Here is a 13,105-nt window from a genome sequence, read left to right on the forward strand (position 1 = left end):
GACAAGTGGGCCTTGTGTTACAACTATGAGATGAATACTAAACAGAAAAAAAGCCAAGTATATATCTTTCCAGGCCATCTTCTAGCCTTGGAAATAAGAAACAGGTAGCTGAGCTGATAATGAGTGAAGCTGGTGAGGACATATAGGAGGGAGTAAACACTGCTGGACAAATGCAACTGGCACTACCACCGACACAATAAATACAGCTGTTGTACCCTTGACCATGTCACTGGCTTGGCACAGTAGCGCAGTATTCTAATGCTGAAAAAAGAGCGATGGTGCTCAGTCAGTCTGTTGTGAAAGCAGTACAGTCAAGGTCTTCAGGCAAGAGCCCAGAGGACCCGACAGGACCCAAAGCAGGTCAAGCATCAGTACCCTTTTTCAAGGTTATGTTTTTCATGAAAACAGTTGCAGGTTTGTGCTTATTAGACAATCTTTGATTGATAAGGCCAATGAATGTATGAGAAGCAGTGACAGAGACTATTTCATTCAGGTAAAAAACAACTTCTACCAAATTTTACTCAAGTAGAAGTACAAGTATGCTTGGATAAAAGTAAAAACATAGGTCAGTTTAAATGTACTCTGAGTTTTTCTGCATTTTTTATAGAGAAGGACAACAATTATGATTCCCGATTATAACAAATCTATAAAGAAATCCTCAGCACTAGAAAAAAATGGCATTACATTCAAACCTATATCAACTGGAACATTATTTAACCAAACCCTAACGTCTTATGAAACAATACAGTCATTTTTAGTTGTTGGTCACACTGTAGACTGTACAAATAATTATATCATTTATTAATATGCAACCGCCTTCTCAGTATTGCCTTACAACAGTTAATCAGAAAAGAGGTCAAAACATGAAAGTTCTCCAAATAACATCAAAATGCTGCACTTTTTTACAATAATTTAAATAAGTCTGCAAACTGGATACTTGTAAAACAGTTGGTTGTAGACAACGTGTCACAATTCCACTTCCATCCTCCTCAGTCTCTAGTTGCTATTCCGACTTAATGAGCAGTGCATGGGATAGCATAATAATACTGAAATCATAGGCAGTTCAACATATAGATGTTGTTTCTGTGGCGTCATACATATATTTCTGTTGTGAAGCTTAAAATGGATGTCTCTGTTAGTCGCCATTTTGGCACTCGCTAGTATCTATGTTCTGGCTAACTCCTCGCTGTATTTGAGGCAGGTGAAGCAGCCCAGCAGAGAGCTAGCAGCTAGCGACCTGAGACTCCCCCATGTGTCACTCACATGTACTTTTCTGCTGCTAAGAATTTCCACATATTCTATTGATATTTGTATCTGTGACGTCATACATACATTACCGTTGGTAAGCTTAAATTGGATGACTCTATACGTCGCCAATTTGGCACTTGCACTAGTATCTATCTCCCGGCTGACTCAAAAATTGATATGTCGGTGCATTTGAGGCAGCGGAGCAGAAAGCTAGCAGCTAGCCACCTGAGACTCCCTATGTGTCACTCACATGAGCACGCCCCTTAAAATACGACCTATTGGCCTTTAAATACATTTAAATAAGTAGTTGATACAAAAAGTTCACTACCCGTACAGTTATGTTTATTAGGGAAATTACACTTCCTGCTGTTAAGAGTTACAACATATTCTATTTAGATTTGACTCCCTCTCGGAGCCCGCCTCTTACGGCCATGTGCTGAACTGCAGTTGTTGCTACTACCACAAAAGCATCAATGCTCAGCCTTGGAGTTTGTTTTTTGGCTGAGAGTTAGACTGGACCATTTCTACAAACACAAACACATTCTTTAAAACATGCTAAGATCAACTCAAATCTTCAAACCAGCCCTAACACATTCATATTGTGAATTGTTTGTTGCCTACTTCCTCCTCACTCTAAAGGAGATAAATGAAAGAGCTCCTTCACCAAGACTACAACAGTGTGACCAGTGTGATCAGGGTCAGACCTGTGCTGTGTATACTGCCTACCAGAGGCTGATGCCGGCTACTGCAGTTGGGTGGAGTGGGAGGTGTGGTGGTGGTGGGGGGGGGGGTATCCGGGGCATGCGTGAGGCCGGGCCAAGTGGTCTCCTGAGCATTCAGATATCCCAATTTCCTGTCCTGTGTCACCAGGTCCTAAAAAGCTGTTTTAGACTGTGTCATGGGTTAGACACGCAGAATCTCTCTCTCCCTCCCACACACACGCACACGCACACGCACACGCACACGCACACGCACACACACACACACACACACACACACACACACACACACACACACACACACACACACACACACACACACACACACACACACACACACACACATAACCGCAGTCCTCACTGAATTAATTTATATTCATTTGCCTTAGAACTCTGGCTTCTGCGGAAACATCTCTTAAGCAAAGGTCCCCTCTCTCTGCTCATGGGATTTCCAAATCAACGTCCTGCTGCTGGCTTTCTTGCTGTTCTAAGATACAGGGTCAAACAGCCAAAAGCCACAGTTTACTGAGGATCACAGAGTGGAAATATCAGCGCGTTATGTCACATACGAACAGTGGTACATCATGCTGTAATCTGAAGAGGAATGTAGCAGTGCGATTGATGGTGGGGATCATGGCCTCAGTGTGGGCCAATTATCGTGGTGAAGGCATTGTGTCCAAAAATAGCCTCTGATTTGGATGCTGTTTTTTCAGGGGGGGGGGGAGAGTCCAGCAGAGTGTGGCACTGCAGCTGTGCAGTGTGTCAGTTAAATGTTAGGGATAAGCACAGAAATAGGCATCGACAGGCAGACATCACACAATAAAATACACCCAATCTTCCAAACATACAAACACACTTATGCTTACAAAAAGGAAATATGAAAAAAGGTTATCCTCCTTGTAATGAAGGAATGCATGGGAAAGAAAGAAAGAAAGCTTTAGTCAGTAAGAGAATAGTGACACGTGAAATTGCACTTCCATGTCATCCATTTCCTGGAGATGGCTGCAAACCCCTGGACACACTTAATCAGGAAAAGGGCACACCTCCGAGTATCCATTCTTTTGTAATGGCATTACAGCGCACAAGTAAGATTTAGAGATCCCTTAATGTGCCAGAGTCTTCTGCATAAAAGTATATACAAAGGTTAATATTGCAATAATATGTTCCTGGAGGGCATTGTAATCATTATCTCTCTGGTGGTATCAATTAGAAGCACTTTACTGCAGGTAATGACTAAGATTCCGGTGCAAAATGACATTATTATTATTATCCCCATCTATAATTTCAGAGTGGATACACAAGACGTGGGAAAAAAAAGAGAAAAGCATAAGTTCAACCAAAGGTAGGCTTTAAAAGTGAGAGGACTTTTACTGTTGGACTCGAGGAAGGAAGTGGCTGACTCCAGTTTGCGGGCCGTGTACATGCATACGCATGTGATCCTGTGGATGTGCTGGAAGTTTTCAAAGGGCCAAATAATACACAAATAAAAAACGTACATCCTCTTATTCATGCTGTGACTGTCTGTCCCAGTTTCCTCAAAGCAGCTCTTGTGTGTGGCGGGAAAGACAGAAAGATACAACAACAACACAAAAGAAAGAAAGCTTCAACAAACCTGGCGACAAATATTTGCATTCCTCAAAGCACCAGAGTACTGTTCTTTGCTTTGCTCTATTTATCCACAGAGAAAGTGTGAGGGGGGGAAAGAAGTTGGAGGAGATGTGTATTTGTGTGTGTTTGTGTGTTGTGACCTTTGCGCTTAGCTCCAAACATTCATAACGAGTGCTCTTTCCCTTATTGACCCCCTCATCAAAAACATGAATAATTGAGGAATAAAAAATGCTCTTGGTTGTCCTAGTCGGCATTAAGCACAGAGAGGCAGGCCCTCAGACTTTTGATTTAGCTGCTTTATATTTAATAAGCACACACGAGCCTCAGAGGCGCCTTTTTTTTAGAAGGATTTAATTGGACGTCAGTGACATCCATCACAGGGTTGTCATGGCATTGACCTTTCCACAGAGGCTATTCATAACCAGGAAGTTACATGAGCCGGGTTGCTGCCTACTCCGTCACACCCACCACCATGACGCTCTATCAGTCACGCCGTCTCTCCGGCTGATACACCTCAGACGTGTTCGCCGACAAACAAATGTGCTCATCATCGCTAATGCTAAGATAATATCTAACACGGCTTCCTATTGTTTCACGGTGGCTTCCCATTTGAGTTGATCTCTGAACTGTATTGTTAATGGTGCTGTTGGTGGAAGCCCATGTCTTATGTACCATACAAAAGGATACAGCCTTAATATGGAGCATGGACCCCAGAGACTTTAATTCACTAAAGGTAATGGGAAATGCCCTGCAAGTTAAACAATGACTGATGGAGGAGAAGATACAGTATTTGATTAGTATAAAAATCTTCAAGGTTCCTAAACCCCACTTAAATAGTGAATAGATAAGGGCCTAACATAATTAAAATTACAAGTAGAATTAAAGAGGATATATTATGCTAATTTCCAGGTGAATAATTGTATTTTGAGCTTCTACTGTGACGTGTTTACATGCTCTAATGTTCAAGGAGCTCTTTATTGTTCTCATAATGTGTGTGTTGCTGTTTGCTAGCTGGCTATGTTGTGATTGGTCAACTGCTTAGAGATGTCCCGCCCCTTAGACCATCTTACAATGTGTTGGAGCCAAGCCCCAGGAAGTGCGCCGAAGGAAGTGTTGTTTGAAATGAAGTGGACTTTTCTTGGGAATCTGTAACAATACAGAAATGAACTAACAGAGCTAAGAAAAATGTCCCAACTAAATAGACCCACCCCATAGGCATCCATTTAGGCATCAGGTAAGCAGTGTGCCACAGCACATGATATAACCTTTCTCTCACTTGGAATATGTAATAATCCTCAGAAATGGGTAAAAGTAAAGCAGCAGATGTATTTGTTTACCATTAACCAAATAAAATAAACATAAATATGAACTAAAATATGTTTTAATTATATAAATAGATGACATATCATTGTATAATGGCCACCTACTTGCCTGTGGAGGCTTTTCAAATCTTTATTTTTTTTAAAGTGTAGATGGAGATATTTTTGTGTTTTGTAGATTATCAAATATATCTTTCTACGTGATGAGAGCAGGGTTTCATTAAGAATGAAAGACACACCCCCTCCCCTTTTAACCCTTCTTTGGGCTGCACCAATCCTAGCCAGTTGATATTCTTGTTTACTAATTTTTATTATTCAGTTAGCATTAAGCCTGATCAAAGAAAGGTAGCAAGCAAAACCAAAACAATGAGCTGAAAGACACTAAAATGCTCTGTGGAGATATGGGGGATGCTGACAGGTTTCTGCGCCGCTTTGGGTAAATGTAAAGTATTGAAAACTACCTTTGTAACAGCTGGATTTACTCCTGAATCAGGGTGGTTTGGAGCGTTTGATGTGAAAAGTCTCCAGTCAGCAAGTTGGTTTTCCTTTCAATTATTGTAGATGAGCTGGCCGCATCAGCCAATTGGAGTGCAGTATCGTGGTTGATCAGTCTCTGAGATATTCAAATAAATTCAATAAATATAATGTGAACTAAACAACAGGGGGTAGACAAATTAATGTAAACACTTCACAAAAAGACTTTGAAGTAAGCGAATTGTCATCACAAACAAAGGTGGGTTATACAAGGTTGCAAGCCTTTTCTTTTTAATGTCTTCAACGTTTCCCCATCCACTGTATATATAGTGTACATCTGTCATACCCCTTTTGGTTAGTTTCAACTTCCTCTTTATCTAAGCATTTTCCCTGTGTTTTGTATATGCTGTCATTTCCCAGACTGCTGCCCAATGACATATGAAATACTTGCCGTTTTGTTGACCAGTGCACCTGCAGTTTGGGAACAGATGATTTAATCAAAACTCTGTGAGTCGTCACATAAACTCACACACATATCAAAGCTCTGTTGGCCGGACTTTGTTTATAGCACATGTGTTTACCTTATTGTCCGACCAGTGTATATGTATTTGCGGAACATCACCAAGAACATTATTCTTGTGCCGAGCCACATTCAAAAACAAAATCCTGAAATCTGATAAGTTGTGGAACTTTTAAGCGTCATGCTGGAGTTAAACAGAAGAGCAAATAGTGCGGTGAAATGCAGTGAAATTTAGATGTACTGCACGCTATAGTAAATGTGAACAGTGAGGTCAACAATAATAAAATGTCTCTTTTTGCCTGCAATGCTGTTCTCCAGATTTAAAAGCAACAAGGAGAAGAAATACAAAAAGCTCATAGTTCCCTTGCTTAGACTGTTGTATTCATCCAAGTCGATACATTTCTATGGAAATGTTTCGTACCAAACACGTTTTAAAAATTGAAATTGGACACTTATTATCTCTCTTTTAGAAATACTTTATGTTCCTAAGGGGTGGAGCAGTTGTTTACAAATGAAATAGTAGTTTGAGAGACTTCAACCACTTTAAAAATCAATTGATCTTTAATATAAATGTTTACACATAAATGACAAGAAAACAGTTTCAGTCTCTCAAAAATGGAGATGTTTACATGTTTTGTTCTAAAAAAACAAGATGTTTAAAGATACCACATTGGAAAATGCTTTACTACTTTCTTACATTTTATAGACAATGAATTGACTAGAAGTCTAGAAAAAAAATCAGTTGATCTTTAAATAATGATTTATGCAAAAATGGTACAAAAGAAATCAGTTTGAGCCTCTTAAACAGAGATGTTCTGGTTTTCACTGCTGTATATCATATGAAATTGAATATCTATGTGTTCTGGACTGACAAAACAAGATGTTTAAAGACATCTCCTTGGACTTTAAGAAACGTTTTAGAATTGTCTGACATTTAGAGACGATTAATTGGCTGGAAATCTACAAAACAATTTGCAAATACATCAAGAGTGAAAATACCCTTTAGTTGCAGCTTTACTCAAGTACAACCAAAGGAATCCACAGTGAGTTGAGTAGTTAGCTTTGTGGCAACAGAGCAATAGGCTGTGAGTCTGTAATGTTTAACCAAGCAATAACAACAGAAAAGAGGGAGTTGTAATCTTAAGTGTCTCCTATATTAGCGCAGATGAATCTAAAGTTAATACGAACAGGGGCGAGGTTATAGCACCTTCCTGAACGGCGCCGCAGCGCACCATGGCACAGCGGAGCCCGGAGGCAATCGGCAGAAACATAAGAGAAATGGAAAAGACTGAGCAATTCACCCAAAGGGATTAGATTTTAAATAGATATCAGCCCATATATGATTCCCTCTTTCTTCCTCTCGTCTGTAAGTGGGTGTAATTTGGAGTGCGTAATGAAGGAAAAAAGGAGCTATAGGTTAATCTCATTGACCTCCACACTCTGGGGACAACGGGTTATAGCTAGGAGATATACACCCATCTCCCCTGCCAGCTAGCTCAGCCTGCCCTCAGAGAGGTAATGAAAGTTGTGAAAGTGACTCGGTGCATGGAGAAGGGGGGGGGGCATACGTGAGAGAAAGGGGAAAAAAAGGGTGGGCAACCTGGGGAAAGTGGGTCTGCTTTGTTAGCCTTATTAGAGTGAAACAGAGACAATGGTTTAAGTGTTATTGCATGATGAACATCCACCCTTAGCCTGAATTTACATAATGATCCAGGATAAGATATGTGACTGTTGGCAGCAGCGTGGATCTGCTCCCTTCACCACAAATATGATTGTCGCTTTACGGCAATATAACCTGGGTTTATCCGGGTACATTTGCTTTGGACAATAATAGCTTTCTACATCGGATGCCTTTAGATGCCTTCTCTGCAACACCCTTTAGATGGCCTTAAAGTTGCTGAGAACTAGACTTTAGATCTTAAATTATAGAATAAAAAACCTTTATTCACACTTTTGGGGAAATTCAGGTGTCAAAACATTGGACAGGTAAGGATAGCAAGAAACAAAAAGGTAAGTATACAGTAAGTCTTGACAAAAGGAAAAATATATAATAAATAATATATTTTTTTATTGCATTTGTTTCCCAATTAAAATCTGAAGAGAAACATGAGTGGGTATTATTTGTTGGGGGTTTTAACTCAGTTGTGTTGCTTTAAAAACATTGAAAAGAGAACAGGCAAAGACACCAATACATTTCTGATGCAAATTAACCAAAACTGTTATTTTTGTGTTTGTGTCATTCGATAGGAGACTGCTAAATGTCAGTGCTTCATTATCCCTGGAATCATCATTAGCCTTTAATATAGTGGCTGCATTATTAAAAAATAAGACCAAGGCGTAAAGCACTCCAGTCTTGCCTGAGTTATCTCAGGTCAGCATTTTTATTCTTCAGATCCGATGGTTTACATTCAAGCTTAAACCATTCCCAGCCTTTGTGTTTACGGGGTCATTCCTATGTTACCAGGACTCTATGTTCCCAGATTTATACGGCACATAATGGGAACATGACAAAGGGTCCTATGTTGCCCACTTCTACATGTTGTTCTCTCCCAGGGCTCCCATGGTCCTATGTTCCACAGCTCTTTATAAAACCTTTTGACAAGTGTACTTAACACTTTGCACTCATTGTGCTATAAACATACACATACTGTATATTTTTTGTTAGCAGCTACATTTTATTTAATTAAACAGAAACACATTTATTTATTTTGAACCACTATAAAACTTGTTATATATGAATTTCTTTAATAACTAATTATTTTCTCTTTTTTTTTGTAGTCCAAAGATCATATTTATCTTGCTGGTGAAAATCATCAAATAATCCAAAATCGCCTAAAGTCTGACCTAAAAAATGTCATTGTTTTTTTCACAGTATGGTATGCAGGAATAACACATTATGGGTATTTTTTTGGGATCAAACCCAATTTTACAATACTAATCACAAACCTGATACACAATCCTTAATCTCAAATTGACCACAACTGAACTTGGGAGTGTTAAATGTGAAAGCCAAGAAGAAGAAGAAAAAATAGTCAAGGTAAAAAAGCAAAGAAGTACAATCTTAGGACTGCATGTAACACAATTGACATGTGCCAAAGCGAACAAATAGGACATTCTGACACATTGAAGCAAAGACAAAGCGTGGGCTTACATTGACAATAATAGAAGCAGATCTTTTGTCATACGTCGTTTGACTGTGTTGCCTTTTAAATGTATTTTTATCAGTCCCAAAAGAACAGGAGGGGCGCATTTTTGTTGTAACATTGACATTTTGGAAATGTTTTAGTCAAAGAGGACTTTTTGTACCATCCACACCAACAGCGATGGTTTAATTAGGAGGCCATGCCAAAGTCAGACCAAAATGTGCCCTCAAACTGGAAGCGTTAGGTGACTTTTAATGCTATACCTTTGGTTGAGTACTCCAGTGTGATAACATCACATTTAAAGACTCAGTTCTCACGTTTCCACGCCCTGCAGAGTCCTTTTCAAAGAATATGACATTAACTAGGGAAGATTTGGTGTATGTTACAAATGTCCTTAAGAGAATAAATTTGACTCCTTGTCCTCTATGGAGACGCCCTCCCTTTTGCGAGATACCCATCTGATGACGATTATGCATGTGTATGCCAAGCACGGGTTATAATTGCATGCATTAATGTTTGCCTAACATGCAATCTGTATGGTCTGTTTACGACAAGTGGACATGTATAAATGTGTGCATGTGTAGGGGTTTTTTCAGCTGTCTGCATGTGTGTGTGTGAGTGGTGTGTGTGTGTGCCTTGGGTCTGGCTGGTTTGGCCTGTCCCCTCGGTTCAGCAGATAACCAGCTTTGCTCCTCCACTCTGTCTGACTTTGTAACTATATCTGTCCTTAGCCTCCCACGGAAATAAATAAAAGCTCTCCTTCTACTCGCGCTACATAAAGGGGAAGCATGCCTCACATAATCGTTTGAGACCAGGACAAACTTGGCCCATTGATATCTGTGTATTTATTACGCCTATGGCAATATAAGGCAGGGCAGAGTGAGATATCAGCTTACCCAGAGAGCGTTTAAGATAAAGGATATTTAATATCCACTGCACATCGGCAGGGGCCTAAGCCTCTAATAGCACTTGGGGTTTCTGAGCAGGTAATGCCTTCATCTTTGTCTAAACACACTTTTATGGACTTTAACTGTAATGATATAAAGAGAGAGGGGGTCACAGATAAATGTAGCGTAATGGCTCAAAGCCGAAGATTAGCCATGTATCCTGTCTGGGGGATAATGCTTCAAGGCAGTTCTTCCAAAAGGTGTTATCTCCTCCCGAAGAAAGACGAGAGAGAGGAGGACACACACACACACACACACACACACACACACACACACACACACACACACACACACACACACATATATTAAATAATATCCTCCTCTTCTTTCCTGTCGTTTTTTTTTTTCTTTCCGCCTTTCTTTTAACAGGCTTTGCATTTTGTCACATTGCGTTAGAGTCAACGGCAGCAGCGCTAGGAGCCGTAATGAATCTGCGGAGCCAATGTACATGTACATCACCGATGACAAACATTACCGGGGCGCCTCCTGTGTTCTAGGACACATTACCTTCGCTTATTTGGTGTCTAAATGATAATGAGCATTCACATGATAACCTGTATCATTTAGATCTGAACATGAATTTAAAAAAGAAGAAAAAGGAAGCGTTCACAGCAACCGTGCAAGAACAACAGAAGCACTTAAAAGCCATTTAGTGAGCCTTTTTCACAGATCAATCAGGTGGCCTCTACGTCCATTAAAGAGGAGGAGGACTCACACAACAGCTACATAGTTATCCAGAAGGGTGAGTGGAGGGAGAGAATAGCATTGTTGTCCTAATTATGCGGCGGAGTGATGCATTATTTACCAATCCAACATACATCAGCGGGGCTGAATATGAGTAAAATAATTTATGACAACATCCTTCTCTCCTGCCTTTTATTTCTTTCTGTGTCCTCCATTTTTACCCCACCCCCTCTTTAAATCAAACTTCAATAAAATGTGCCACCCCTATTCATTTTGCATGAGGCATCCCTGAAAAACATCCAGGGCGGCGAGATCTGTTATTCAAGAATTCTTCAGATGCTGCAGGGTCAAAACAACAAAACAGTAGCAAGGAAGAAGCGGCGGGGCCTGTAACTCTATAACTCACCTTGGGCTTGAAGAGAGTGAGACAGACAGACAGGGGGGGGTGAGACAAGAGGTTGGTGGGGGTGAGACAAACCGCCACCCAAAAGACACCAACCCTGTCCAGAAAGAAGCATTCTATCACAGCAGAGCAATAACTATATTTCCTGCTGGAAGCACAGGCCAACACTGTGACCTCTACATGGACCTCTGAATGGATGTGAAGTAAGTCTAAGGGCTTGATTAGATTTATAAAAGTCGAAAGCCAAAGCTGCACCTGCAAAGTTGTATTTACTCTGGGCCTGTAATGACATAACTCGAGGAGGAAATGCTGAACAGTCCCGTCTCTGTTATCTTTGACCCCATCGAAGAGGGATCGTGGATGTGTTAAGACGACTGGCTACCAGCAGTGGCTCAGTCTGTAGGGGCTTGGACTGGGAATCGTAGGGTCGCCGGTTCAAGTCCCCGAACAGACTTGGAATATGGAAAGTGGACTGCTACTTGGAGAGGTCCCAGTTCACCTCCTAGGCCCTGCTGTGGTGCCCTTGAGCAAGGCACCGGACATCTCCAATCCCCCCTCCCCATTGCTCCCCGGGCGCTGCACAATAGCTGCCCACTGCTCCTAGTACTAGGATGGGTTAAATGCAGAGGACCAATTTCACTGTGTGTGCTCTGCTGTGTGCATGTATGTGACTAATAAAGAGGGTTTCATCCTCCGATTCTATCTATCTACCAAGTTAAAGTCTGAACCACCTTAAACAAAAAAAAGATCTTCAAGCTTCCACGATTCAAATCCATTTCTGGCTGCCCAGAAAAAAAGGATGAATACAAAACAGTTATACTTGTGTATGGGAGAAATAAGCAAAAGGCCTTACAGTAAGGAAATGTTGTTGAGTATTTGATATTGATTAATTTAGGGGATACTGACATCCCAAAAAGAAAAAAAAAACAGATCCACCAAGGGTCCACCAACATTTTAGAATTGAAATTCCCTCAATAGGTGGCTTGCAAAAACACTAAAGAAAGCTCAAAATGAACACAGCAGAGACTGATATTTGATTTAAAAAACACTTTATTTTACATTTCCCATAATGCAACTGAATAGCATCTTACTGAATAAACTCTCCTAACCTCATGTCTATCGAATTCAAAACTTTCTGTAATAAATCGAATACATACCAATGGTCCTGCATGAGGAAGCAAAAAAATCTAAATGGGGTCTACAAAGATTTTGATAATGCTATTGTATAAATGGAAACATGCTCAAAATGTATGCAGCAGAGGCTGATATTTAATCCACAGCGAGCTCCGAAAAACCATGGATCTTTCATTTCCCATACTGCAACTATCAAATCTATCAAAACCCAACATTTGGAGTTTGTAAAGGCATCTTCCTGCTATACATTTGAAACCTTCTGAAACTGAAGTATCAGAAAAAGCTGATAATTTTATCAGACTCCATAAAAGGAGAGGAAGTTATACAGTTCTTTTCCACTATGAATATGTAAAACTCCCATGACTATAGAACTGGATGCCATGTGTACAATCGGTGGAGTTCCCCTTCAAGATAAATAAAGAGGGTCCAGCAAATTTAGCAGGAAGGAGGATGAGAACCTCTGTGTGCATCTAGATCAAATAAAGCACACTTTTCATGAAGCAAATTCATGACGGCCCCCCCATCTCATCATTGCTTTGGTGTACTGCATAGATTCAGGTAAAGCTTTAGTGGCTGCATACCTGTAGTGGTGCGAGAGAGAGAACAACAGACAAGACGACATTTAATTGTGTTTGGATGTGTGTGTGTACCTGATATCATGCAGTGAGGTGGGTTCACACAAATGCATATCCGTACAGTATGACTGCACCACCTTTGGCTAATGACAGATGCAATAAAACATTTGTAAAGGATGGGACCATCCATCATGTTGCAGGGAAGCGGGCTAGCTTAAAAGCACAAACAAGAGTCCCACGCACAGGGCAGGGACAGACAGGGAGAGGAGGGGTGGGGTAACTAAATTTACATCATATTACACACTGAAATGTGACCTCGTAATGACATCAG

The sequence above is a fragment of the Eleginops maclovinus genome, chromosome 4 (genome assembly GCF_036324505.1).
Source record: "Eleginops maclovinus isolate JMC-PN-2008 ecotype Puerto Natales chromosome 4, JC_Emac_rtc_rv5, whole genome shotgun sequence".
In the NCBI taxonomy this organism is placed as follows: Eukaryota; Metazoa; Chordata; class Actinopteri; order Perciformes; family Eleginopidae; genus Eleginops; species Eleginops maclovinus.